The 27,980-nt window shown below is 46.2% G+C and overlaps 1 long non-coding RNA gene across 1 annotated transcript in view; it reads left to right on the top strand.

The window, feature by feature from the left end:
• The window catches only part of LOC147124045 (uncharacterized), a 66,499-nt gene extending 41,503 nt beyond the window's left edge, over positions 1-24,996 (top strand). Inside the window, exons 2-3 of the long non-coding RNA XR_015079530.1 lie at positions 6,031-6,147; positions 24,603-24,996. This is a non-coding gene — a long non-coding RNA (uncharacterized LOC147124045). The remainder of the gene's footprint in view (positions 1-6,030; positions 6,148-24,602) is intronic.
• The last annotated feature ends 2,984 nt before the right edge of the window (positions 24,997-27,980 follow it).

Below are 27,980 nucleotides of genomic sequence, written 5' to 3'. Positions count from 1 at the left end.
ACAGTTATGCATAGTGGATACTCTCAAGTTTTAAAATGTGTGTTTCTCCAAATTTCAAAAGGCAGACTAAAATTCAAACTCATGAGATAAGTCCACATGTAAAGCAACAAGATGGTCTATACAAATGACCAGAACATAGTTTTCATACCATTGCTGTTATAAAGCATGGCCAAGCAGTCTGAGCCTGGACATTGACCTTTCAGTGAGAGTGAATAAAATTCCACACGGCTCATCACATGTCACAAAACATAACAAAATATGCAAGCACCTACTAATGGACTTAAACTCACCTTACACGTCAACAATCAATTAACTTTAAAAAATAATTAATTCTCGGGCTATGAACATGGTCAGCATTTACTGCCCATCCCTAGTTGCCCTCGAGAAGGTGGCGTTGAGCAATCTTCTTGAACTGACTAGTACTAATTTACTCTTACGAGCCACATGCACTCATTCCTTGGCCTAGTCCCACAGGCTCCCTCTGGCTGGTGAGAAAGCAAGGCCTCCCTCACTGATCTAAACTGAAACCTACTGCAGACTGAATTATCCAAAGAGAGAGAGAAAGACTCGTTTTGACATAGGGTCCACAACCCAGAATGTCAACTCCTCTGCCCTCTCCACAGATGGTGCCTGGCCTGCTGAGTGTTTCCAGGATTTTCTCTGTGTGTGTCAGATTTCCAATAGCTGCAATTTTTGTTTTTTGTGTTTGAGACTAATTTGTCCTAAAATCATTCCTGGCAGCTTATCTCTGGTAGATCACCCTTTGTGAACTGAATCTAACGTCATAGCAATAATATAAAGGCCCAGTGCCATGAATTGTATTTTTCATCTCACCCTTGAGATCGTATTATCTTTGAGCTGGAAATTGCTGGAAATGCGAATTGATAATGGCACAGCAAGGTCAACAGGGCATCTGGGACCGCCAGAACACTGGGTCCAATGGTTCATCTCCGTAACAAATTTGAGGATAGAGAAAGAAACATAGAAACATAGAAGATAGGAGCAGGAGTAGGCCATTCGGCCCTTCGAGCCTGCTCCGCCATTCAATGAGATCATGGCTGATCATCCAAATTCAGTACCCTGTCCCTGCCTTCTCCCCATATCCCTTGATCCCTTTAGCCTTAAGAAATATATCCAACTCTTCCTTGAATATACTTAATGAACTGGCCTCCACCGCCCTCTGTGGCAGAGAATTCCACAGGTTCACCACTCTCTGGGTGAAGAAATTCCTCCTCATTTCAGTCCTAAATGGCTTACCCCTTATCCTTAGACTATGACCCCTGGTTCTGGACTCCCCGGCCATCAGAAACATCCTTCATGCATCTAGTCTGTCCAGGCCTGACAGAATTTTATAGGTTTCGATGAGATCCCCTCTCAATCTTCTAAACTCCAGTGAGTATAAGCCCAATCGACACAATCTCTCCTCATACGTCATTCCTGCCATCCCAGGTATCAGCCTGGTGAATCTTCGCTGCACTCCTTCCATGGCAAGAACGTCCTTCCTCAGGTAAGGCGACCAAAACTGCACACAATACTCAAGGTGTGGTCTCACCAAGGCCCTGTACAACTGCAGCAAGACATCCTTGTTCTTGTACTCGAACCCTCTTGCTACGAAGGCCAACATACCATTTGCCTTCTTAACCGCCTGCTGCACCTGCATGCTTACCTTCAGCGACTGGTGCACAAGAACACCCAGGTCTCTTTCCACTTGCCCTTCTCCCAATCTATTACCATTCAAATAATAATCTGCCTTCCTGTTTTTGCCACCAAAGTGGATAACCTCACATTTATCCACATTATAGTGCATTTGCCATGTTTCTGCCCAATCACCCAACTTGTCCAAATCGTACTGGAGTTTCACGACATCCTCCTCACAGCATACCCTCCCACCCAGCTTTGTGTCGTCTGCAAATTTGGAGATATTACATCCAATTCCCTCGTCCAGATGATTAATATATATTGTGAACAGCTGGGGTCCTAGGACCGATCCTTGCAGTACCCCACTAGTCACTGCCTGCCACTTGGAAAACAACCCGTTTATTCCAACTCTTTGCTTTCTGTCCGCCAACAAGTTCTCTATCCAAGTCAATACCTTGCCCCCAATCCCATGTGCCTTAATTTTGCACGCTAATCTCTTATACGGGACCTATTGAAAGCCTTCTGAAAATCCAAATACACCACATCCACTGGTTCTCCCTTATCTATTTTACCAGTTACATCCTCAAAGTGCAAATGACAGAGAAGGATATAGGGTGAAATAGAGTCAAATTAGATACAGAAAGAGAAAGAGAGTGGGCTAACAGAGATTGAAAAAAGAGACAGAAAAAGTAAGAAAAAAATTAAAATTTAAAAACAACTACGAACAATTTACTACCTGCGGTAGTGATACTCCACAGTTACGTTGCTCCCTTTCTGGGCCTCCATAATTGAGTGGCATGTCGGGACCATAAATCACGTCATTAACAGGGCCCTTATGATATGAATTACCAGTCCTAAATGGCTGCGGCGAATTTCATCTGTATTAACGATGCAAATCCAGCAATTTTGTGACACACAATGGGGGGGCGCATGGCGAGATGGTCATTTTTTTTGTTTTTTGCCAGGCTAACGTCGGAGATATTTGTGGCAAATTGGAATTCATGGCATCTCTCATCTTCACCACAAGTTGTTGGGTCTTTTACACACTGATAATGGTGGGCGCCGTGAACTCGCGTTATTCTTCCAGCAATTTCTGGGCCAAAATAATTTAAACAAAAATTCCTTCCAGGCCAATGTTATAACCCTATTTATACAACTGGATAAAAAAAGTATATATAATCATGTTTCAGGGTTTTTTTTTGTTTTAATGAAAATCAACATGAAGGCAAAAGAGCATGTAAGTATTCTGAAGTGTCATTTAAGATGACTCTCACCTCTTTCATATGAAAATTCCTTAGATAATAAATATAATAAATTGGCTTTCTCAGTTCCAAGATTCAACTGTTTTCACCAGTAAATCAGGCAAGTAGTATGAATACTAAGGTTGAAGTTATACTCGAGTTACTGATCTGAAACGGATATCTGCTGGCTACAATGTTCTTTGGTACAGTGGTCATTGGGCAGACCCCTGTTGTGTAGACCAGGAGTGTCCAAGTTTTCGGATTTCATGGCTTCTGGAGGTGCATACCATGGAACTTCGCAGGCCACAGATATATTTTAAATCAATATTCCCACTCAATTGCAAATATCTAAAGCTGAGCACACAAAGAGTTCGACGTGCTCGATATTCAAACACATCAAACTAGCGAGGAAGAAATATAATTGCAAATTGGCAGAGTTGCCTGAGACATTGCAATACATAGAATTACATAGTATTTTACAGCATGGAAACAGGCCATTCGGCCCAACAGGACTATGTTTATGCTCCACATGAGCCGCTTCCCACCTTACTTCATCTCACCCTGTCAACATATCCTTCTATTCTTTTCTCCCTCATGTACTTATCTAGTTTCCCCTTAAATACATCTATGCTATTCGCCTCAACCACTTCATGTGGTAGTGAGTCCCACATTCTCACTACTCTCTGAGTAAAGAAGTTTCTCCTGAAATCCTTATTAGATTTATTATATGACTATCTTATATTTATGGCTCCTAGTTTTGGACTCCCCCCACAAGTGGAATCATCTTCTCTATGTCTACCCTATTGAACTCTTTCATAATTTTAAAGACCTCTATCGTGTCACCTCTCAGTCTTTTTTCCAGGGAAAAGAGCCTCAGCCTGTTCACTCTTTCAGGAGAGTCGTATCCCCTCAGTTGTGGTATCATCCTTGTAAATCTTTTTTGCACTTTCTCCAGTGCTTCTATATTCTTTTTGTAATCTGGAGACCAGAACTCTGTAAGTGTGACTGAAAACCTTAAATGAATGGTCAATACCAACAACCAAAACCTTTATCCTTTTCTAGCTTTACTAATAGACACTCCTTAGTCATGTACACATTTCATGTTGCATTATGCTTTGCCTTAAAATTATCCACATTAATGTGCCATTCCTTGGCAGGTCCACTTATTTGGTCCAGAGGCTGGGTATTCTGCAGCAAGGTCGCACCTCTTGACTCCCCAAAGCCTTTCCACCATCTACAAGGCACAAGTAAGGAGTGTGATGGAATACTCTCCACTTGCCTGGATGAGTGCAGCTCCAACAACACTCAAGAAGCTCAACACCATCCAGGACAAAGCAGCCTGCTTGATTGGCACCCCATTCACCACCTTAAACATTCACTCCCTCCGCCACCAGCGTACCGTGGCTGCAGTGTGTACCTTCTACAAGATGCACTGCAGCAACTCGCCAAGGCTTCTTCGGCAGCACCTCCCAAACCCACGACCTCTTCCACCTAGAAGGACAAGGGCAGCAGGCGCTTGGAAACACCACCACCTCCAAGTTCCCCTCCAAGTCACACACCATCTTGGCATAGAAGTATATCGCCGATCCTTCATCATCACTAGGTCAAAATCCTGGAACTCCCTACCTAGCAGCACTGTGGGAGTACCTTCACCACACGGACTGCAGCGGTTCAAGAAGGTGGCTCACCACCACCTTCTCAAGGGCAACTAGGGATGGGCAATAAATGCTGGCCTTGCCAGTGACGCCCAGATCCCATAAGCGAATAAAAAAAAAGTTGCCTTTCAATGCTGCTTATGTCCAATTTTTCACAAGTTGTCCTCTTCCCATGTCAAGGAAACATATTACCAGGGTTCAAGGGCCCAATATGGTGCACAAACTGTCATTTGGACACACCTGACGTACATCAATTGGCCACAATGGAGCTTTACCTGAGTGCTTTGACACAAACAGTGAGTCCTGCTCACCAGACAAATTATTTTTAACATGAGGAGAGAGAAGCCAGAGCAGGTACAGTGTGCCAACATTAAAGTTCTTAGGGATTGATCGAGCACTTTTAAAGTGTGACCACACAGGGTCGGAATTATACTGCATTCTTGCATGAACCTTAATGTAGTTTCCTGTAGGAGTCTCACATCACTTGGCTGCCGTGCACCTTCTCGCCAGATGTATTTGATTGCAAAGGTTTACAAACTTGTACTGCACTTGTAGCTACCTATATGAAGTTCAAGTAAAAAGACCATTTATGCTTGCATTAGTTTGTTTCCTATGGTATCGCTCATGGAAGTAAATTAAAAAGGGAATAATTATGTACACAAGCATTTGCAGCCTACAGCTGAGTTACATCTATATATATAAGTGTCATAGGCGTATTTACTTTTTGGTCAGACAAAAATTGTTCGGACAGTATACAAAAAAGTTCAAAAATCCGCTCATTAACGGTTGACCAATCCTACCGCTCATTAGCGTTGAGCGACATGATGGTTGACCAATCCTACAGTTCAGTGACCTGATGGTTGACCAACCGGTGCGTCACGGGCAGGACCTAATCCTGCAGCCTCCCGAAACTTGGCCGCCATTTTTTCCCTGCTTTTCCTCAACAGCGAGCGGGGCAGCTGCGTCGGCCCGCCGGAGCGGGAGGTGAGTTGGGGTCACTCGGGCCGGGCCTCACAACTGCTCAGCCTGAGACACAGAGCGGGGGAGCGGCAGCGGGCGGCCATCAACTGCGCGGCCCGAGACACAGAGCGGGGGAGCGGCACCGGCCGGCCGTCAACCACGCGGCCCTCTAAACTGCCCTGGCAACGCCGGGCCCCCCCTACCAGTATGTAAATAAAACTATGTCACTCACACACCCTGTCCTCTCATTATATAGGAATGTGGAATAGGAGTAGACCGTTCAGCCCCTTGAGCTTGTTCCATCACTCACTCAGATCATGACTGATGTGTATCTCAACTCCATTTACCTACCTTGGTTCCATAACACTTAATACCATTACCTAACAAAAATTTATCAATCCCAATTACTGTATTGAAATTTTCAAGTGGCCCCCTAGCCTTAATAGCTTTTTGGGGGAGTTCCAGATTTCAACTAACCTTTGTATGAAGAAGTTCTTCCTGATATCACCCCTAAATGGCCTTGCTCTAATTTTAAGGTTCTGCCTCTTTGTTCTGGAATTTACCACCAGAGGAATTGGTTTCTCTCTATCGACTCCTATCAACTCCTTCAATTATCTTAAACACCTCAACTAGATATATTTAGAATGGAACAGGTAAGTGTCAGAAATATCAAGAACATAGATTAAATCAGATTATTTGCATAAATAAAAATATATTAATTATCATTGGATAAACTGAAGTAAAATTATACATACTTGTCAAGTGTAAAAATGTGTGATTTTCTCTGTCTATAATCTGTATGATATGATTCTCCCTCCAGTATATTTAACCGCATCAATTTGCACCTTGTGTCTCTGAGGTATCTGTAAGTGTACAGGTACCATACATTGTTTGCCAAATCACTGCTCAGACTTGCATTGTATTATTCACTGGCATTGGTGCTGGCGCAGTATATGCCCTCATGTGTAGGGGGTCAAGCCCCGAGTTCCCAGCCAGAAGAAAAACAAAACAAAGTCTCTGACCCATATATAAGCCAGGACTCGACATTCTAGGTGTGAGTGACTGGCCAAGTTTATGCACAATTCACACGTTACAGGCAAGTTTTGAAATTACACCGCGATATTAGCACACTGACACTTAATATATTCATATGGCATTCCTCTATCTGCTACTTTAATGGAGTCCTAAGCCGATTTATCTTAAATGGATTCATTCCATTAAAATAGTGGACAAAAGAATTTCAATCAAGTGTGTTAGGGATTTGTATGCTAATATTTCACTCTGTGGTTTCTAAGACACAATTCTACTGGTATTTAATGGTGATTTTTTTAAAAGCATTTCAATGTAGGAAGCTGTATCCAATGACACTATCAGACAAAACCTGACCTGATCCTGCTCTTGAACAGAACCCGACCACACACTCAAACAAAAATTCCAGTGTATCTGCTGCTCTAGGACAAGTTGACTGGCAGAAACTTGTCCCAATAAAACTTGCGGCTCTCCATGCTTTATGGAGTGGGAAAAATATTGAAACTCCACAAAATGAATTTGAGCAATATGATTGGTGAACAATAAAAGTACAACATGGGTTGAAAATATCCAGACTTAAAGAGAAAAAACAATAAGGGAGACAAAAACTGATGGACAGCTTGATAGTCACAATATAGATGACAAATGTGACAACTCAACAGTCACGGAACCTCTCATCTAGGTAGTCGTAGGATGCAACATACACGACAGATGTAAGAAATTCTGTTGTGAGAATATTCTACATATTTTATTTCAAAAAGCTGATTTTTGAGGGAAAATCTGTCAGTCCCAAAAGGGAGGTAAAGGACTTCTCACAAAAACCATCAACCACAACTCGCATTTATTTAGCGTATTTAACCTCGAAAAACGACCCGAGGTATATCGCAGAGGCATAGCAGACAAAACTGGATGCTGAGATAAAGAAGGAGATACGAGGAGGAGCGACCCAAAAAGGTTAATCAAAGAGATGGGTTTTAAGGAGGGCCATGAAAGGAGAGTGAGGTGGAGCGATGGAGAGAATTCCATAGGGTGTGACCTAGATGGCTAAAGGCATAGCCTCGTATGAGAAGAGATTGAGTAAACTAGGCCTGTATTCTCTTGAATTCAGAAGAGTAAGAGGGGATCTCATTGAAGCGTACAAAACTATTACAGGGCTTGGTAGGATGGATGCTGGGAGAATGTTTCCCTTGGCTGGGGAGTCTAGAACCAGGGGCCACAGCCTCAGGATAAAGGGGAGGCCATTCAGGACTGAGATGAGAAGAAATTTCTTCACACAGAGGATGGTGAATCTTTGGAATTCTCTACCCCAGAGGGCTGTGGAGGCTCGGTCATTGGGTATATTCAAAACAGAAGTCGATAGATTTCTGACTGGTAAGGGCATCAAGGGATATGGGGATAGGGCCGGTGAATGGAGTTGAGGCAGAAGATCAGCCATGATCTCATTGAATGGTGGAGCAGGCTCGAAGGGCCGAATGGCCTACTCCTGCTCCTATTTCTTATGTTCTAGCCGCCAATGGTGGGGTGAAGTGTGTTGGGGGAGGCAGGGGTGGTGGTGAGAATGCACAAAAGGCCCGAGTCAGAGGAATGGAGTGATTGAGGGGAATTTGTAGGGCTGGAAGATTTTACAGAGATATGGAGGCTGGAGGCCATGAAAGGATTTAAACAAAGGGATAAGAATTTTAAACTGAGAACTCATGTCCATGCATAGCAAAATAAGAAAGCATGGAATGGAAAATGGAAAAAAGCCAATCAATCCTTTATGTCTCGTCCAACATATTACTCTCTTGAAAAAGGATTCTTCAAATATCTCATTGCCGCCCCTACAAATCCCAGAATATCTGTCTAACTTTAATCCAATATTCTATATACCCGGATCAGTTGTATTCCTTGACATGCCATCTCTACTGTCTCAGCTTTTTGAGAACCACCACAATCTATGCAACCTTTGATAATTCCCATTGGCGTTAATCCTTATCACCCTCAATCTAATTCTTCCCAGATATGTTGATCTTTTAATGGTTTTAAGTAACGTAACAATGCAACAACATCTGCAAGTTTATTCAACATATCCACCACTTTGTTTGAGAGGAGGGAATCCTTCTAATCTCCAATCTTGCTTGAGGCTCATTAGTATTATATGCATAGCCTGCACTGAATTAATAAAAGGTAAGCAACTTGTTTGCATCTCTATTATCCATTCCTCAGTATAGTAAAAACCTGGATCATATCCCCTCTTAATCTTCTCTTTTCCATTTCCTTTGTTAAATACCTCTAATCTTATAATAGTTACTAATTAACCTGTCAACTCTCATTGGGCCAAATGATGAAATCCTGGCACACAGCTGACTTTGCACGATATTGCGAGTCCATCCATTAACATATTTTAATAGTGCCTCCGACATCTAGACAATGGTGCACTGGGCGTGCCATTGGCCGGAATGTCAGGTGCTCGCAACTAGTGAAGGGCTGGCTGTTGGCTGCCAGTAAAATGCTGCCTTTCTCTTGTATAGCCATAGGGCAGTGCATCCCCGTTGAAGAGTTGGTCACTTGAGGCCTTGTCAAAGGTGGGTATCAAAGTAAGGGTGGCCCTATAACAAGAATTGAGACACCTCAGACGGAAATTAAATATTTTTGAAGTATTCCTTCCTTGAAGCGTTCATCAGATCCTCAGGTGCTCTAGCCTCATTATGGGGAGGTCCTTAATTCCCATACCATTTTACCATTTGGGCCCTTAATCAGCACTTAAAAAATAAGGATGGAAATCCCTCTGTGATGAAATTCCTTTGCTTGTTCCTTTAATGAAAGCTCCATTCTATTTATTTTAAATGCCCAATGCCTTTGTTCAACTGACATGCAGAGGGATTTCACACGAGCATGTTGACACCTTGGTAACTAACACAGAACAGGACGATTCTGGCCTCGCTGTAAAATGCCTTTGGAAGTGCCGCCATATTTGCAGGGGGCTGCGCTGAAGCAGCTGCAATATTGGCCCGTTTCTCAGGCAGTGTTCCGCACAGAAACAAACGCAACAGACTCGCCGTCAAGCCATCTGTCATTGCAGCCGGCGGAACCAGCTGTCCGGGAAGAACCAATTCCCTCATTATTTCTCTTTAATAAATAATTTTTTTTGACAAGATTTTACAGACACCGTGCTGTCATGTCGGATGAGACCTCATCCAGTTTGCACAAAAGAAAAAAAAAATCAGTGATGTAGCTCCTTCAAAGGAAAGTTTTTTGTTCGTTTTTAATGCTGTTTTCTTGCCAAATGAGTTGTCATTGCCTTTTTATGTTTATCTCATATCTTATTTGATAGCTTCTCTCGATAACAAATAAAAAGAGATGATAAAAGCATCCTAATTTTGTTCTCATTAAACAAAAAAAGTGACAAGGACAAATTTCCCCACGGGCTTCACGCGCCCTCCCGGTGTAATGACCTTGACAACACATAAATGCGGGGTTCTGCAAAAAATCAAACCCGGCAGCGGAACGGGACGTGGCCCGAGGAAAGTCATCCCCTGTGCGCCCCTGCTAGGGTGAACAAGAGCTGCCCCTGTCGAGCAGGGTGTGTGTGGGGGTGATTGTCAGAACTGCCCCTGTCCAGCAGAGGGGGGTGTGTGTGGGGGTGATTGTTGGAACTGCCCCTGTCCAGCAGGGTGTGAGTGGGGGTGATTGTCAGAACTGCCCCTGTCCAACAGAGGGGTGTGTGTGTGGGTGATTGTCAGAACTGCCCCTGTCCAACAAAGGGGTGTGTGTGGGGGTGATTGTTGGAACTGCCCCTGTCCAGCAGGGGGTGTGTGGGGGGGTGATTGTCGGAACTGCCCCTGTCCAGCAGGGTGTGTGTGTGGGGGTGATTGTCGGAGCTGCCCCTGTCCAACAAAGGGGTGTGTGTGTGGGGGGGTGATTGTCGGAACTGCCCCTGTCCAGCAGGGTGTGTGTGTGGGGGTGATTGTCAGAACTGCCCCTGTCCAACAAAGGGGTGTGTGTGTGGGGGTGATTGTTGGAACTGCCCCTGTCCAACAGAGGGGTGTGTGTGTGGGGGTGATTGTTGGAACTGCCCCTGTCCAACAGAGGGGGGTGTGTGTGGGGGTGATTGTTGGAACTGCCCCTGTCCAGCAGAGGGGTGTGTGTGTGGGGGTGATTGTTGGAACTGCCCCTGTCCAGCAGAGGGGTGTGTGTGTGGGGGTGATTGTTGGAACTGCCCCTGTCCAACAGAGGGGGGTGTGTGTGGGGGTGATTGTTGGAACTGCCCCTGTCCAGCAGAGGGGTGTGTGTGTGGGGGTGATTGTTGGAACTGCCCCTGTCCAGCAGAGGGGGGTGTGTGTGGGGGTGATTGTTGGAACTGCCCCTGTCCAACAGAGGGGTGTGTGTGTGGGGGTGATTGTTGGAACTGCCCCTGTCCAGCAGAGGGGGGTGTGTGTGGGGGTGATTGTTGGAACTGCCCCTGTCCAGCAGGGTGTGTGTGTGGGGGAGTGATTGTCGGAACTGCCCCTGTCCAGCAGGGTGTGTGTGGGGGGGTGATTGTTGGAACTGCCCCTGCCCAGCAGGGCGTGTGTGGGGGGTGATTGTCAGAACTGCCCCTGTCCAGCAGGGTGTGTGTGGGGGGGTGATTGTCGGAACTGCCCCTGTCCAGCAGGGTGTGTGTGGGGGGGTGATTGTCGGAACTGCCCCTGTCCAGCAGAGGGGGGTGTGTGTGGGGGTGATTGTTGGAACTGCCCCTGTCCAGCAGAGGGGTGTGTGTGTGGGGGTGATTGTTGGAACTGCCCCTGTCCAGCAGAGGGGTGTGTGTGTGGGGGTGATTGTTGGAACTGCCCCTGTCCAACAGAGGGGGGTGTGTGTGGGGGTGATTGTTGGAACTGCCCCTGTCCAGCAGAGGGGTGTGTGTGTGGGGGTGATTGTTGGAACTGCCCCTGTCCAGCAGAGGGGGGTGTGTGTGGGGGTGATTGTTGGAACTGCCCCTGTCCAACAGAGGGGTGTGTGTGTGGGGGTGATTGTTGGAACTGCCCCTGTCCAGCAGAGGGGGGTGTGTGTGGGGGTGATTGTTGGAACTGCCCCTGTCCAGCAGGGTGTGTGTGTGGGGGAGTGATTGTCGGAACTGCCCCTGTCCAGCAGGGTGTGTGTGGGGGGGTGATTGTTGGAACTGCCCCTGCCCAGCAGGGCGTGTGTGGGGGGTGATTGTCAGAACTGCCCCTGTCCAGCAGGGTGTGTGTGGGGGGGTGATTGTCGGAACTGCCCCTGTCCAGCAGGGTGTGTGTGGGGGGGTGATTGTCGGAACTGCCCCTGTCCAGCAGAGGGGGGTGTGGGGGGGTGATTGTTGGAACTGCCCCTGTCCAACAGAGGGGTGTGTGTGTGGGGGTGATTGTCAGAACTGCCCCTGTCCAGCAGAGGGGGGTGTGTGTGGGGGTGATTGTTGGAACTGCCCCTGTCCAGCAGAGGGGGGTGTGTGTGGGGGTGATTGTTGGAACTGCCCCTGTCCAACAGAGGGGTGTGTGTGTGGGGGTGATTGTCAGAACTGCCCCTGTCCAGCAGAGGGGGGTGTGTGTGGGGGTGATTGTTGGAACTGCCCCTGTCCAGCAGGGTGTGTGTGTGGGGGTGATTGTTGGAACTGCCCCTGTCCAGCAGGGTGTGTGTGGGGGGGTGATTGTTGGAACTGCCCCTGCCCAGCAGGGCGTGTGTGTGGGGGTGATTGTTGGAACTGCCCCTGCCCAGCAGGGCGTGTGTGTGGGGGTGATTGTTGGAACTGCCCCTGTCCAGCAGGGTGTGTGTGGGGGGGTGATTGTCGGAACTGCCCCTGTCCAGCAGGGTGTGTGTGGGGGGGTGATTGTCGGAACTGCCCCTGTCCAGCAGGGTGTGTGTGGGGGGGTGATTGTCAGAACTGCCCCTGCCCAGCAGGGCGTGTGTGGGGGGGTGATTGTCAGAACTGCCCCTGTCCAGCAGAGGGGGGTGTGTGGGGGGGGTGATTGTCAGAACTGCCCCTGTCCAGCAGAGGGGGGTGTGTGGGGGGGGTGATTGTCGGAACTGCCCCTGTCCAGCAGGGCGTGTGTGGGGGAGTGATTGTCGGAACTGCCCCTGTCCAGCAGGGGGTGTGTGGGGGGGTGATTGTCGGAACTGCCCCTGTCCAGCAGGGTGTGTGTGTGGGGGGGTGATTGTCGGAACTGCCCCTGTCCAGCAGGGTGTGTGGGGGGGGGTGATTGTTGGAACTGCCCCTGTCCAGTAGGGTGCGTGTGTGGGGGGGTGATTGTCGGAACTGCCCCTGTCCAGCAGGGCGTGTGTGGGGGGGTGATTGTCGGAACTGCCCCTGTCCAGTAGGGTGTGTGTGGGGGGGTGATTGTCGGAACTGCCCCTGTCCAGCAGGGCATGTGTGTGGGGGGGTGATTGTCGGAACTGCCCCTGTCCAGCAGGGTGTGTGTGGGGGGGTGATTGTCGGAACTGCCCCTGTCCAGTAGGGTGTGTGTGGGGGGGTGATTGTCAGAACTGCCCCTGTCCAGTAGGGTGTGTGTGGGGGGGTGATTGTCGGAACTGCCCCTGTCCAGCAGGGGGTGTGTGTGGGGGGGTGATTGTTGGAACTGCCCCTGTCCAGCAGGGTGTGTGTGTGGGGGAGTGATTGTCGGAACTGCCCCTGTCCAGCAAGGTGTGTGGGGAGATGGGAGTGATTGTCGGAACTGCCCCTGTCCAGCAGGGTGTGTGGGGGGGGTGGGGTTGATTGTCGGAACTGCCCCTGTCCAGCAGGGTGTGTGTGGGGGGGTGATTGTCGGAATATCTGAAACAATAATTGTTTGAGAGTGTGTCGTGGAAACACATCCCATGGTTCAGGTGCCTTAAGACGTTTATCAACATCATCTGAAACCACACCAATTATTGCCTTGCAGGATTAATCTTTACAGTACAAAAGGTAAAAAATATATATACATGTGAAGAAATTTAGAGTCCCTTCCTTCAAAGTGAAAATAGGCCTCCTTGTCACATTGACAGAATAATGATACCTTGCCAGCTCCAGCCCTAGTTATTATTTCTCCCACGCACCATGGTAGCTGGGACCAGCACTTTCAATCCCAAATCAAAAGTATCCTACAGGTGTTGAAAGAGCAGTGAGATGTTGGCTTGGTGCCCCTGAAGCAGGCTCACATGTTAGCGCACATTGTGTGCCCACATGTCTTTTGTAGAAACATATCAATAATAAAACTGCGCAAAGGCTACAAGCTGTGGAGGTTGTTCTGCTTTCCGCACTTTCTGCTTACGGGCCAGTCTAACACGGGGTTGCACAAGTGGAGTCAAGATCAAGTGTAGTCTTCAGGTGAAGCAAGGTTAGCTGGTGGGGGAATAAATTGGATCAAGGCACGCAGGCAGAATTAAGATTCCATTTTAAGTTCCTACCTTCAGAGGGTTGTGAATCTTTGGAATTCTCTGCCCCAGAGGGCTGTGAATGCTCAGTCTTTGAGCATATTCAAGGCTGAGATAGATAGATTTTTAGACTCTAGGGGAATCAAGGGATATGGAGATTGGGCAGGAATGTGGAGTTGAGATCGAAGATCAGCCATGATCTTATTGAATGGCAGAGCAGGCTCGAGGGGCCATATGGCCTACTCTTGCTCTTACTTCTTATGCTCTTATTCTGTCATTATTTTGACATAATATTTTGATTTTACATTATTGTTCCTTGTTAAATAGCAAGACCTATGGCAGTTTGAGAAGCAGCTGGTTGGAAGTATGAGTTTTCTGCAGCAGAGGCTGAGCAGCTGGGAGACATAAACCTGAAATGTTACACTGGTGGGAGGGTGTAATTAGAAGTTTGCATAGGTAGTTTCCATTATAAATGTGGACACAGGATTTTATAGTGGAAAGAAGCTGACACAAAACTATGACAAAGACATGACAAGAGGGAATAAGCTTTTCTAGACAGGAACTACGTGTAGACATAAGACTTACTGGTCCAGAAATTGCTGGAAAAATAATGGTGAGTTCACGGCGGCCGCCATTGTTAATGCGTAAAAAAAACAGCATTTTGTGGGTGAGGAAAAGATTCGCCATGAGTTATGAGTCGTCACAAATTGCTAGACATTTTTCGCTGCTCCGCTGTTAGCCTCGCAAGGATGAGAGTCTGCCATCAAGCTCCCCATGAGTGTCATGAAATTGCTGGATTTGCACCATAAATACGAATGCATCTCGCCACAGACATTTAGGGCCAGTAATACATGTCGTAAAGACCCTGTTAATGACGGGAGTAATGATCCTGACATAAAGCTCAACCTTGGAGATCCAGAAAGGGAACAATTGAAACCATGGAGCCTCACTCCTGCAGGTAGTAAAATTGTTCCGACAAGTTTTTTACATTTGAAATGTGTACTTATTTCTTACTTTTCCATTCTGTCTCTTTTTTTTCTCTCACTTAATCCAATCTTTCTTTCCCTCTATTTCTCTATCTGTACCCAATTTGACTCTAATTCACCCTATGTCCTTCTCCGTCGTTCGCTCTGTTTCTTTCTCGATCCTTGAATTCATTGGTTAAGGAGATAAACCACTCGGCCCGATGGTCACGTGGTCCCAGATGCCCCGTTGTCCTTCTTATCAACTCACATTTCCAGCACTTTGCAGCACAAAGTGTACAAAATTATGAGGGGCATAGATAGGGCAGATAGAAAGGAACTTTTCCCCTTAGTAGAGGGGTCAATAACCAGGGGGCATAGTTTCAAGGTAAGGGGCAGGAGGTTTAGAGGGGATTTGAGGAAAAACCTTTTCACCCAGAGGGTGGTTGGAGTCTGGAACTCACTGCCTGAAAGGGTGGTAGAGGCAGGAACCCTCACAACATTCAAGAAGCATTTAGATGACCACTTGAAACGCCATAGCATACAAGGCTATGGACCAAGTGCTGGAAAATGGGATTAGAATAGACAGGGCTTGCTGGCCGGACCGGACACGATGGGCCAAAGGGCCTCTTTCTGTGCTGTATAACTCTATGACTCTATGACTATGACTCTAATCTGACCCGAAGGGTGTGGAAAAAAATCCAATTCACGGCACTCGCTGTGAGATGCCCCGCTGCAGCAATTTCAGGGCCAATTTCAGGAGGTATTTGTCCAAAGCATGTGGATAACCAATCTAACACCGAGACAGAATGCAACAATCCTTCAGCAATCTTGAAGCAACAGCAATAGTATGCTGGGCATTATAGCAGGTGCAAGTATACCGGAGAACACAGATGAATTGTAGTGCCCAAATTCAAGGCCCTATTTCTAATTTCTATTTCTGGCTCTGTCGATCTTTTGAAACAGTTACCTCAGGTCCACTCCACGGGGCTAACGCTGGAGGATTGCCATGGGTTACAATTGCAAAATAATTACTCGACCAAGGGATTTCAGTGACATTACAAGCAATCTGACTGCTGGAGTTAAATCACTGCCTTGAAATTAATCTAGACTATCCAATGCTTTACGATAAGACATAATTGTTCATTTTATAGGATGGTTTTATTATTTGGGCTCTACTTTGTGCGAATGGAGGCTGTCACTACAGATAGCGATTGCCAATGCATTCCATGCTGGTGACGGGCGACAACTTTCATATTGTCGGATTAATGATGGACACACCACTGCTGCTAATTGAATGAAAAATAAATTACACTTTGATCGCGAGCAAATCCCACGGCCAACGTTTTTATGTGCTGAACACACAAAGTGTGTGTAAAATTGCAAGTAAGACTTAACATTTTCACGCACAAGGAGTTTATGAAATGTTAGGCAGCAAAAAAAGTCACTCTTTGGTTATGTCTGTCAGTGAACATATCACTGATCTGTAGTCGAGAAACCTAAGTCATTTGAGGAAATGGATAGAAAGTGGAACATTCACAAATTGCGATATATAATGACACATTTCAGGTCTGGGCACAGATGATTAGACTGCCAGATGCTAAGTGTCAGTAATGATAAAAATGTACTAAAATGTATTTAAAAAGAAAAAAAATTGTTCATCTCCCATGTGTCTACCCATATGTTCATCCAACCATCCATCTATGAATACTAGGCCATTCCCTCCCATTTTGCACGCATGTGCTTATCAAGGTGAACATTGACAATGCTGGGAAATGAACCATTTTATTGACACTTTGCACTCCGTAGAAGCATCAAGGGCTCTTGGGTCAGCCATGGCAAGAGCCAGGGGCCATGCAAACTCCTCCTGCTCTAGCAAGGTAATTACTAATACCACAACCTCTTAGAGGACCCACACGAGTGTGACAGTTCTACTTTCCAAATGCTCCATCCTCGTGACCACCCTGAGTGAGGTTAGACTGCTTCAAATTAAATTTTATATTTGGCAGTGCAAAATGTTCTGACTTGTAAAGAGAAGGAGGGTGACTCTGCAAATGCAACCCATGCTGAAATTTCATTTTGGAAACGTCAGCATGATTTTGGCCCTGACCTGTGTTGATTTGGGTGTGAATGGGGAGAGGGCAGGGTAATGAGACTAAGTGGAGAGCACTTTCAGAGAGCAGGCACAGGCGCAATGGGCCGACCGGCCTCCTTCTGTGCTGTAAAACTGTCCCCACATAGAAATGGAAACCCAACTTCAGAATGGACAGACTGACCAAACCAGCATTGGAAGGACTGGGCTTTAACATGCTGAGTTGTCTGCCCTTGTCTCACATCTCACACCATACAGATCATTGCCATGTATCGGTGTTGCTTTGGCCCCTGCATCACAACTGCTCAATCTAGCGAGCCAGCTACTGCACATGCCAGAGGACATCCCCACCAGGCACCTGAGCAGCCATTCTCCCCCTGAATCCTTTTCTCATGTTATGTTTACCCCAATTCCCTCTCCGGTGCAGGGATTCAAAGTTATGCTAACAACATGCCAGAGGTAAAATTTTTAGGGAATTCTTGCGCAATGCATCCTCGTATGAGGACTTGGACTAGTGGCACCAAATTCATTTCACTTAAAACTCAAAGCAGTCAAAGACTTTTTTTCATGTCTGCTTGATCTCAGGTCCCAGAAGTGAAAGGATATCACTTCTGAAGTTTTTCAGAATTTGTGGTCCAATCCATATTATAAATAGCAAACAGAGCTACAGTGAAATTTGTTCTATGGAAAAGGTCAGAGAAGATATAAAAGGTGATATACAAGCAGATCTGCATATAAAGAGCTAGCTATTGCCACGAAGGAATTGGGGACTGAGGGAAAACATTAACACATCAGCAATTTACGTAGATCAGAGATATATACAAGAGGCATCACTGTACATATAATTGCACAATACTGCGGATGCTGGAAATCTGAAATAACAACAGAAAATGCTGGAAATACTCAGCAGGCCAGGCAGCATCCGTGGAGAGAGAAACAGAGTTAACGTTTCAGGTCTGGGACCCTTCATCAGAACTGGAAAAAGCTGGTACATCTTCTACTTGTAGCTTAGAGGGGGAAAAAGGGTCCTAGGGTGCTTCTCTATGATGATCTGCTGTGAAGCAAGTTGGGAAATCAATGTGTAATGAGACTTTTCCACTATTATTTTGAGGCGAGTCAAAATGCAGCATTTTCATTGGCTGGTAATTTATTAACATCTGATTCAGGCCTTGGGGAAATGGGATGGGTCACATTGAATTTTGATCATACTGGTCTGAACTGAATACTGGCTCCAAGTTTAGATGCTGCTCAGCACATTGCCTCCACCAACTCTTATTGTGTCGACGGTACTGATACTAGATTCTGCTGCTTGTGGTGCTCCTACTGAGAGTATGGCACATGCATGATGTCACCGCAATAAAAGTATTTTGCAGATTAGGGAGCTCCATTTCAATAGGAAGTGATATGCAATCTCCAGATTCATCTGATCTCCAGATGAACAAATCCCAGGTGGCGATGATTTCCTCCCCTTGCTACGTACAGCCACATCGTAAACAAATGCGAGAAGTTTTCCTCTGGTCAGTAAGTTCCTGCGAAATTGTCAGTGGGTTCTTCTTGAATGCATTTACAACTTCACCAGAAGCAGCAACCAGAGGACATTTCCTGACAATTCTTTACGATTTTGCTACAAGCAGCAACTAGATCAAATCGTGAGATTTATCATACAATTCTTAGGCAGTCCCTTGGAACCGAGGATGACTTGCTTCCACATTAAAAATGAGTTTGCAGGTGACTGATGAGTTCAATGCGGGACCTACAGTCTCTGTCACAGGTGGGGCAGACGGTGGTTGAAGGGGCGGGTGGGTGGGGTGCTTGGGTTGACGTGTGCTCCTTGCGCTGCCTGCGCTTGGCTTCTGCTTGATCCCGGCGAAGAGACTCGAGGTGTTCGGTGCCTTCCCGGATGCTTCTCCTCCACTTTGTGCGGTCTTGGGCCAGGGATTCCCAGGGCCAGGGATTCCCAGGTGTCGGTGGGGATGTTACACTTTTTCAAGGAGGCTTTGAGGGTGTCCTTGAAGCATTTCCTCTGCCCACCTGGGGCTTTCTTGCCGTGTCAGAGTTCCAAGTAGAGCGCTTGTTTTGGGAGTCTCGTATCGGGTATGCGGACAATGTGACTCGTCCATCGGAGCTGATTGAGTGTGGTCAAAGCTTCGATGCTGGGGATGTTGGCCTGAGCAAGAACACTGATGTTGGTGCGTCTTTCCTGCCAATGGATTTGCAGGATCTTGCGGGGGCAGCTTGGTGGTACCTCTCCAGTGCTTTGAGGTGCCTGCTGTACATGGTTCATGTCTCTGAGGCATACAGAAGGGCGGGTTTCACTGCTGCTCTGTAGACCATGAGTTTAGTGCTGGGTTTGAGGTCCTGGTCTTCAAACACTCTCTTCCTCAGGCGACCGAAGGCTGCACTGGCACACTGAAGGTGGTGTTGGACTTCGTCGTCGACATCTGCCCTTGTTGACAGTAGGCTCCCGAGGTCTGGAAAGTGGTCCACGTTGTCCAAGGCTTTGTCGTGGATTTTGATAATCGGGGGCAGGTTGGTAGAGGACCTTTGCCTTACGGATGTTTGGTGTAAGGCCCATGCTCTCATACGCTTCGGTGAAGGTGTTGACGATGGTTTGGAGTTTGACCTCTGAGTGAGCGCAGACGCAAGCGTCGTCTGCATACTGTAATTCGACGACAGAGGATGGGACGATCTTGGATCTGGACTGGAGGCGACGGAGGTTGAACAGTTTCCCGTTTGTTCTGTAAATTAGCTCCACTCCAGTGGGGAGCTTACTGAGGGTGAAATGGAGCATTGCAGCAAGGAAGATCGAGAAGAGCGTTGGTGTGATGACACAGCCTTGCTTGACCCCGGTTCGTACATGAATTGGGTCTGTGGTGGAACCATTGGTCAGGATCATGGCTTGCATGTCGTCATGAAGCAGGCAGAGGATGGTGACAAACTTTTGAGGGCAGCCGAATTTGAGGAGGACACTCCATAATCCCTCACGGTTGACAGTGTCGAAGGCCTTTGTGAGATCAAAGAAGGCCATGTACAGCACAGAAGGAGGCCATTCGGCCCATCGACTCTGCGCCGTCTCTTTCACAGAGCAAAGCATGAGAAGACTGAGAAAAGGCATAAACTAAAATAATGAAAGGAATGAAAAAGAAGAAAAACAAAGAAAACAATAGACAGAACAAATAAATGGGAATGAATGATATTGTCAAAAACATTCTATAGCCCACCATATTAATAAGGAAGTAGCATATCCATTCTTCTCTTGTCAGCTTCTACTGGCCAGTAACACCTCTAATCTCCTCCCCACTCTTGCTCAGTGCCCATTCTCCCTCTTTCCCTTATCTCTGTGAAACCTCTTGGAATGTATTGCTAAGTTAAGGACTCAGTGTACTGCCAGCTGTAGACTTGAAACCTGATAGGTATCGAGCTTTTACAATAAATATCTAAACAAATGTATATCTGTACACATACCAGAAGATGCTGTGAGTCTTGGACTAAATCTTTTCATTAATTTACAGTTGACATTTTGGTAAAAGGTCCCTCAGTTATGTTGGTGTACAAGTCACTCTATTGGCCCAGAAATTCGGGTCGGGGGCTTCCCGCGGGTGCAAACCCCCAACCTACACTTACCTTGCGCGCCGGCAGTTGAGCTCTGGGCTCCCGTGGAATTCCGATCCGGGGCCTGGCCCAGGTGCCGGCGCACTGTGCTTGCGTGTCCCAGGGGCGTAGTTAGTGCGATGCATCCCCTGGGATCACGTGAGCCATGGGCAGCCAATCGGAGCAGGAAGACCTGTCACACTTATGAATACTACCAGCCCCAGAATAGCATTAAACCTTCAAATAAATTTAAAAAAAAATCACACTTGTTAAATAAACTATAAATTACATTAAATAACTATTTTAAACAATAATTTAAATTTTTGAAAAAAATAATTTTATCTTATAACGGGCCTAAAAATAAACTTACCTTGCTTTAAAGTATTTAAAACTAATAAACCTGTGGAAAAAATGTTTTAATTTTAATTAATTGACCACTTACCTTGCAAAAAGCAGGCCTTACGCCTGCTTTTTAAATGTGTAACTTCTGGAGACTTAACCTCGTGTGAAAACCTGTATAAAAAAGCTAAGTTCAAAGCGCACGCGCAGACTCACCTGCGCGCGCCTTCGACCTCTGAACCTCTTCGTTCAGAGGAACGGAAGTGCCGGTTTCCCGCGCATGCATAGTGCATGCAGGAAACCGTCACTTCCAATCGGCCTACAGGTGAGTACCCCGTGCGTACTCACCCGGGGAGAGCTGAATTTCTGGGCCAATATGTTTAATAAAAAAAAGAAAGAACTTGCATTTATATAGCACCTTTCACGACCTCAGCACGCCCAAAACACTTCACTGCCAATGAAGTACTTTTAAAGTGTCATTACTGTTGTAAAGTAGAATGCGCGGCAGCCAATTTACGCACAGCAAGGTCCCACAAACAGCAACTTGATGATTACAAGATAATCAGTTTTAGTGCTGTTGGTTGAGGGATAAATATTGGTCAGTACACCGGGGAAAACCCCCCAGCTCTTCTTTGAGAAGTGCAGCGGGATTGTTAACATTCACCCAAGAGAGCAGACGGGGCCTCAGTTTAATGTCTCATCCAAGAGAGGGCATCTCTGACAGTGCAGCACTCCCTCAGCCATAAAAGCTTCCTAGGTCTGACTTGCACAACAAGTAACACACTAATTCCAGCCACTTTTTTTTATATATAAAGACTCGAACATGTACGTGGCAGAAAACAAACATGATCAGAAAAGAACGTGACTGCATAAATGAAGTCCCATCGCTCAGATTACTATTAAACATTCGAAGAATCTGAAGCTTCTGCCAGCAACGACTTGCCTCATCAATGCACAGTTAAATTGTTCTGTCCCATAAGTGAGTGTGCCAATCCAGGCTTTACTAAAGCAATGCACTTGATACTAATTGCATTTATCATGGGTCCTAATTTCAACATACATGGCAAAAGGATTTCATAAGGTCCTATTAAGCACATTGGCCCAGTAATTCCTGTCACAACGCGTGAGTACGGACGGGGTACTCACACCTGTGCCCGGAGGAATTGCCGGTTTTCAGCATGCACAGCGCATGCGCTGAAAACCGGCATTTCCTGTCCTCTGACCCAAGGGGTTAAGAGGCAGAACACTTGCAACTTGTGATGCAGCGCGTGCGCGCTGAAATTCCTTTTTTTTTCCAGAGTTGCCCGAGTGTAAAGTTCTCCGGTTTTTATGCGTGGAAAAACCAGACGTAAGTATTTAGTTTTACAGGTAAGTGGTCTTTTAGTACAATTTAGAAATTTTTTTTCCACAGGTTTATTATTTTTAAAGAATTTACAGTAAGGTAAGTTTAGTTTTAGACCCTATTTTTAAAAAATTTATTTTTTTCAAAAATTTGATTAATTGTTTAAAATATTTTTAAAAACTTATTTATAGTTAATATAATCAGCGGGATGTTTTTAAAAATTTTATTTAAAGTTTAAGTAGTGTTTTGGCAGCCCATACTTTTCATGAGTTTGACAGTTCTTACTCTCAAACTCATGAATGAAGTTTCCCCTCCCCTGATTGGCTGCACAGTGCTCACCTGATCCCAGCCGGCACATCGCACTAACTACGCCGCTGGATCAGGTAAGCACATCGCGCCGACATCTGAACCGGGTCAGTGACAGGAAATGCAAGCAGGCCCGGGCTTCAGATGTCGGCGCGCCGGGTGAGTGCACATCGGGGGCTTGCACGCGCGGCAAGCTCCCAATCCTAATTTCAGGGCTATTAACAATTCTTTCAAATAGTCAAGTTTGCACAAATTAATCGTGGTTACGGAACAAACCTTCTCCTAGAGTCATAGGCTGCGATTTCACCGACCGAGGTGGGTCCGGGGCGGCCGGGGTCAGTGTCGCGGTCCCAGCCCACTGCCGACTGCAGCCCGCACTCTCCAAACGATTTTTAGTTGATTGGGCTTGTTAAGCCCGCCCTGCGAGGTTCCCGGCCAATTAACAGGAAGCGGGTCTGATGACGTAATTTGATGACGCGTCATCAGCCACTTTCCTTAAAGGGGCCATGTCCAAATTGATCCTGACAGTTCTGCTGACAGTATTCTACAGCACTGAGGTCCTGCAAACACTGACAAGTGCTGCTCAAATGTGCACGGCTGCATGCAGGCTGTCCCATGACTCCCTCCGTATGCTTATTAAGGGAGTCACAACACGCAGGGAGGTTCGCGTCCTTTCCCATGGGCGGTAGAGACCTCTCCAGGAGATCAATGCAGCCTGGTTGCACATTGCACAGGAGGGCACAAGCAGGGATGTCATCAGGAGGACCAGGCTGCAGTGGCGCAAACCTTTCAATGATCTGAGTAGATCACGAAACGTTACAGCCAAGCTACACTCAACCTCATCCTGCTGTGCCACTCATCACATCCCCATCACTCTGCCTTCCCTACCCTACTCCTGCACATCCTTACTCACACCAACTTACCTTGCACCTCCACCCATCCCTCTCTATCTACATTATCACACCCCCATCTCACTAGCCACCCCTCACACTCACCCTCAACCTACTGCAAGCATATGAACAAACAACACACAAGGGTAGGTACCTGGGTGGTTTAGCCAATGTTCATGGGAAGTTTCCGTTAATGTGTTGTCAAATATTGAAATCTATATTTTCAACACTTTGCCTCATTGGGCAGATCTGTGCTCACCTTTGGAAGTGTCTTAGTGAGTTCCAGTGAATGTTGAGACATAACATCCCGCCCCCCTGCCAATTGTGATGAGTGTGAAAGGAATGGCTTGGACATTGATGGGATGCTTTATGGTGCTGGTGTGGAGTGGTGCCAACCTGGCGCATCATGTGACAGCCAGGGTATATAGTGTCAAGTGAAGTAAATCTGGCCATGGTGATGCCATCCCTGGCGTCCCAGGCAGCAATGTTGTCGGGTGCTGATGCCCTGTGTCCTGTGCAGCATCAGGTGATTGCGGAGAAGGTTGGTATTGTTGTTGGTGATGTTGGTGTGCCTGGTGATGTTGGGGCTGATCGTGGAGGGATTCAGAGGACCAAGGTGAGATTTTTTCAAAGGCACCGATGTTGCTGGAATAGATGGCAGCTGAAGTTGAGAAGACAGAAGCGATCTGTCAATGGTGAGAGAGCTTGCTCCAAGGAGATGACAGTGGATAGAGAGTTTACTCCAAACACTTCCAAACGGCATACAGCTCAAAAGTGTCTTCCAAGTCCTGAAGGCTCAGGCTCCTGATATTGGAAAGTGAACGGCTGTGAAATGGTAGCTTTCATACCACTTTTGCAGCTGTCACCTATTCACAGCAATGGGGAGACATAGAGAACCCAACCTACTTACCTGACGTGATCTCCAATGACGTGAACCCCATTAAAAAAGTGGGAAAATGGAAATAGGCTGGCAAAATAGTAGTTAACAAGTGTTTAACAAGCATTTAACTATCTTAAATGCCTCCCCCGCTGCTTGGTGTCGGGTCTGTTCTGAAATTGCAAACCCGACACTTTGAAAGTTTACATGGAGGCGGGTTCGGCGTGGGTTCTGAAGTAAGATTTAAAAATGAGCGTAACAGGGCACGTTTAGTAGAACGCAATTGCGGCAGCAAAATGTTTAAAGATGAAATGTACTAATTATTCGTATGTTTAATTGCAGAAATGACCATACCAGTTTAGAGAGATGAAACTTACAAAAAGAGACACTGACATAATCCTTTTCTGGAAAAACGAAACTTAGTAGTGGTCAAGAGAGAGAGGGTCTCGTTTCTCAGAAATCACATGACCTGATGACTCATTTCCAAGAAATCAGAGGGTCCACAGGCCCCTGCAGTGAAAAGTGAAACTTATGTTATAGGCTACCTTGTATAAGTTGGACACACCTAGTTAGTGATTAATGTATAGACTTTTAAATCGATTGGACCTCTGGAGTAGGAGGTCTCAGAAAATGTGTATAACTGTGTAAACCTCAAGAGATTCGGTGGAGTCGGAGCCTTGTGTTGGGACGCAAGAGCCACAGCTCCCCAGGCCTGAATAAACCGTTTTTACTTCAATTATTGGGTCTGTCTTTCTTACAACAAGCCAGTGTCGTCGACTTTGTATATCACTTAGTCCGCACTTTGGGGGCTTACATCAGTTCCCAACCCGTTGTCAATCATTTCGATTTTGACAGCAGACGCACCTCAGTACCTGCACTCTGAACGCCGGCAAAATTGTGGCCATAGAGTCATTACGGCACAGAAGGAGGCCATTTGGCCCATTGAGTCCATGCTGGCTCTATGTAGAGCAATCCAGTCAGTCCCATTCCCCCGCTCTATCCCCGTAGCCCTGCAAGTTTATTTCCCTCAAGTGCCTATCTAATTTCCTTTCGAAATCACTGATCGTCTCCGCTTCCACCACCCTCGTCGGCAGCAAGTTCCAGGTCATTACCACTCACTGTGTACAAAAGTTCTTCCTCACATCCCCCCTGTATCTCTTGCCCAAAACCTTAAATCTGTGTTCCCTAGTCCTTGTACCATCAGCTAATGGGAACAGCCTTTCTCTGTCTACCTTATCCAAACCCGTCATAATCTTGAACACCTCTATCAAATCTCCCCTCAACCTCCTTTGCTCCAAAGAGAACAAGCCTAGCTTCTCCAACCTGTCCTTGTAGCTAAAATCCCTCATCCCTGGAACCATTCTGGTAAATCTCCTCTGCACCCTCTCAAGGGCCTTCACATCCTTCCTAAAGTGTGGTGACCAGAACTGGACGCAATACTCCAGTTGTGGCCTAACCAGAGCTTTATAAAGGTTCAGCATAACTTCCATGCTTTTCTACTCAATACCTTTATTTATGAAGCCCAAGATCGCATATGCTTTGCTAACTACTCTCTCAATATGTCCTGCTACCTTCAAAGATCTATGCACATTATCTCCCCGGTCTCTCTGTCTCTGCACACTCTTTAGAACTGTGCCATTTAGTCTATATTGCCTCTCCCTATCCCTTCTGCCAAAATGCAACACCTCACACTTCTCTGTATTAAATTCCATCTGCCACTTGTCTGCCCATTCTGCTAGCCTTTCTATGTCCTGTTGCAGTCAGTTGGTATCCTCCTCACTGTTTGCCACACCTCCAAGTTTGGTATCATCAGCAAATTCTGAAATTTTGCTCTGTATTCTAATATCCAAGTCATTTATATATATCAAAAAAAGCAGTGGTCCTAGCACTGACCCTTGGGGAATGCCACTGTCTACCATCCTCCAGTCTGAAAAACAATCATTTACCACGACGCGCTGTTTTCTGTCCTTAAGCCAATTTCTTATCCAAGCTGACACTGACCCTCCTATTCCATGAGCCTCAATTTTGTTAACCAGCCTTTTATGTGGTACTTTGTCAATAGCTTTCTTAAAATCCATATAGACAACATCCACTGCATTCCCTTCATCAACCTTCTCTGTTACTTCATCAAAGTATTCAATTAGATTAATCAAACATGATCTGTCTTTTACAAATCCCTGCTGGCCCTCCCTAATTAACTTAAACCTTTCCAAGTGCCTGTTAATTTTTTCCTTGATTGTTGTTTCTGAAACCTTACCCACCACTGATGTTAAACTGACCGGCCTGTGGTTACTAGGATTGTCCTTACATCCTTTCTTGAACAAGGTTGTCACATTTGCCACTTTCCAATCCTTTGGCACCTACCCCGTATCTAGGGAAGATTGGAAGATTATGGCAAGCCCTTCCGCTATCTCCACCCCCACTTCCCTTAGCAACTTGGGATGCAAGCCATCCTGACCAGGCAACTTTTCCACTCTAAGCATATCCAGCCTTTCCAGTACATCCTGGCTATCAATTTTCACCCCATCCAATACCTCTACCATCTCCGCTTCTACAGATATTTTGTCAGCATCCTCTTCTTTAGTAAACACCAATACAAAGTACTCATTAGGTATTCTAGCCTTGCCCTGCGCCTCTAAGCATAGATCACCTTCTTTGTCTCTAATAGGTCCCACCCCGCCTCTTACTACCTACTTACTATTTACATGCCAGTAGAAGATTTTTGGGTTCCCTTTTATGTTAACCGCCATTCTACACTCATATTCTCTCTTTGCCAGTCTTATTTTCCTTTTCACTTCCCCTCTCAACTTATTGTATTTGGCTTGGTCCTCACTTGAAGAATTCACCTGAAATGCATCATACACCCTCTATTTTTGTTTCCTCATATTCTCTATCTCCCTCATCATCCAAGGAGCCCTGGCTTTGGCTCCTCTACCTTCCCCTCTTGTTGGAATGTACCTAGCCTGTACCTGAAACATTTCCTCCTGAAAGATCACCCATTCTGCAACAATTTCCTGAAATGTTTGGAGGTAGACCCTTGGAAGATCAGTACTTCAAAGATCCTTTAAAAATAAAAATAATCTAAATTATCAGGTTATGGTATTATCTCCCTGTGAACAAAATTAAATAAATTGCCAAAAATTCCACGGGGGTTCTCCCAATTGGTAGAAACTCTGGAGTCTCAGTGTAAATATCATTTCTGTACCTTCACAGAAATCACAGAAACCCCACAGTGCAGATAGAGGCCATTTCGGCCCATCAAGCCTACACCGACACATATCCCACCCGATCCCCGTAACCCCTACACCAACACATATCCCACCCTATCCCCGTAACCCCACGTATTTAATCCCCCTAACACTAAGGGTCAATTTATCATAGCCAATCATCCTAACCCGCACATCTTTGGACTGTGGGAGGAAACCGGAGCACCCGGAGGAAACCCACGCAAACACGGGGAGAATGTCTGTGTGGAGTTTGCACAGTCACCCGAGGCCGGATTCGAACTCGGGTCCCTGGCGCTGTGAGGCAACAGTGCTAACCACTATGCCACCGTGCTGCCAAAGTTATGATGGAAGATCAGGAGAAATTTGTGGAAATTCCACCTCATATATTAAAATGAAACCTGTTTGGCGTGATTTTCAGCCTGACAATAGGAATCATATTCTACCTGACAGTACGAACTGCAATGCCACTAGCCTCTTTTTCCTCTCGCCAAAT

The sequence above is a fragment of the Somniosus microcephalus genome, chromosome 1 (genome assembly GCF_052327205.1).
Source record: "Somniosus microcephalus isolate GS21.2 chromosome 1, FLI_Smic_1.0, whole genome shotgun sequence".
NCBI lineage: Eukaryota > Metazoa > Chordata > Chondrichthyes > Squaliformes > Somniosidae > Somniosus > Somniosus microcephalus.
The sequence above is the reverse complement of the archived record's forward strand: the minus strand, read 5'-3'. Positions and strand labels throughout refer to the sequence as shown.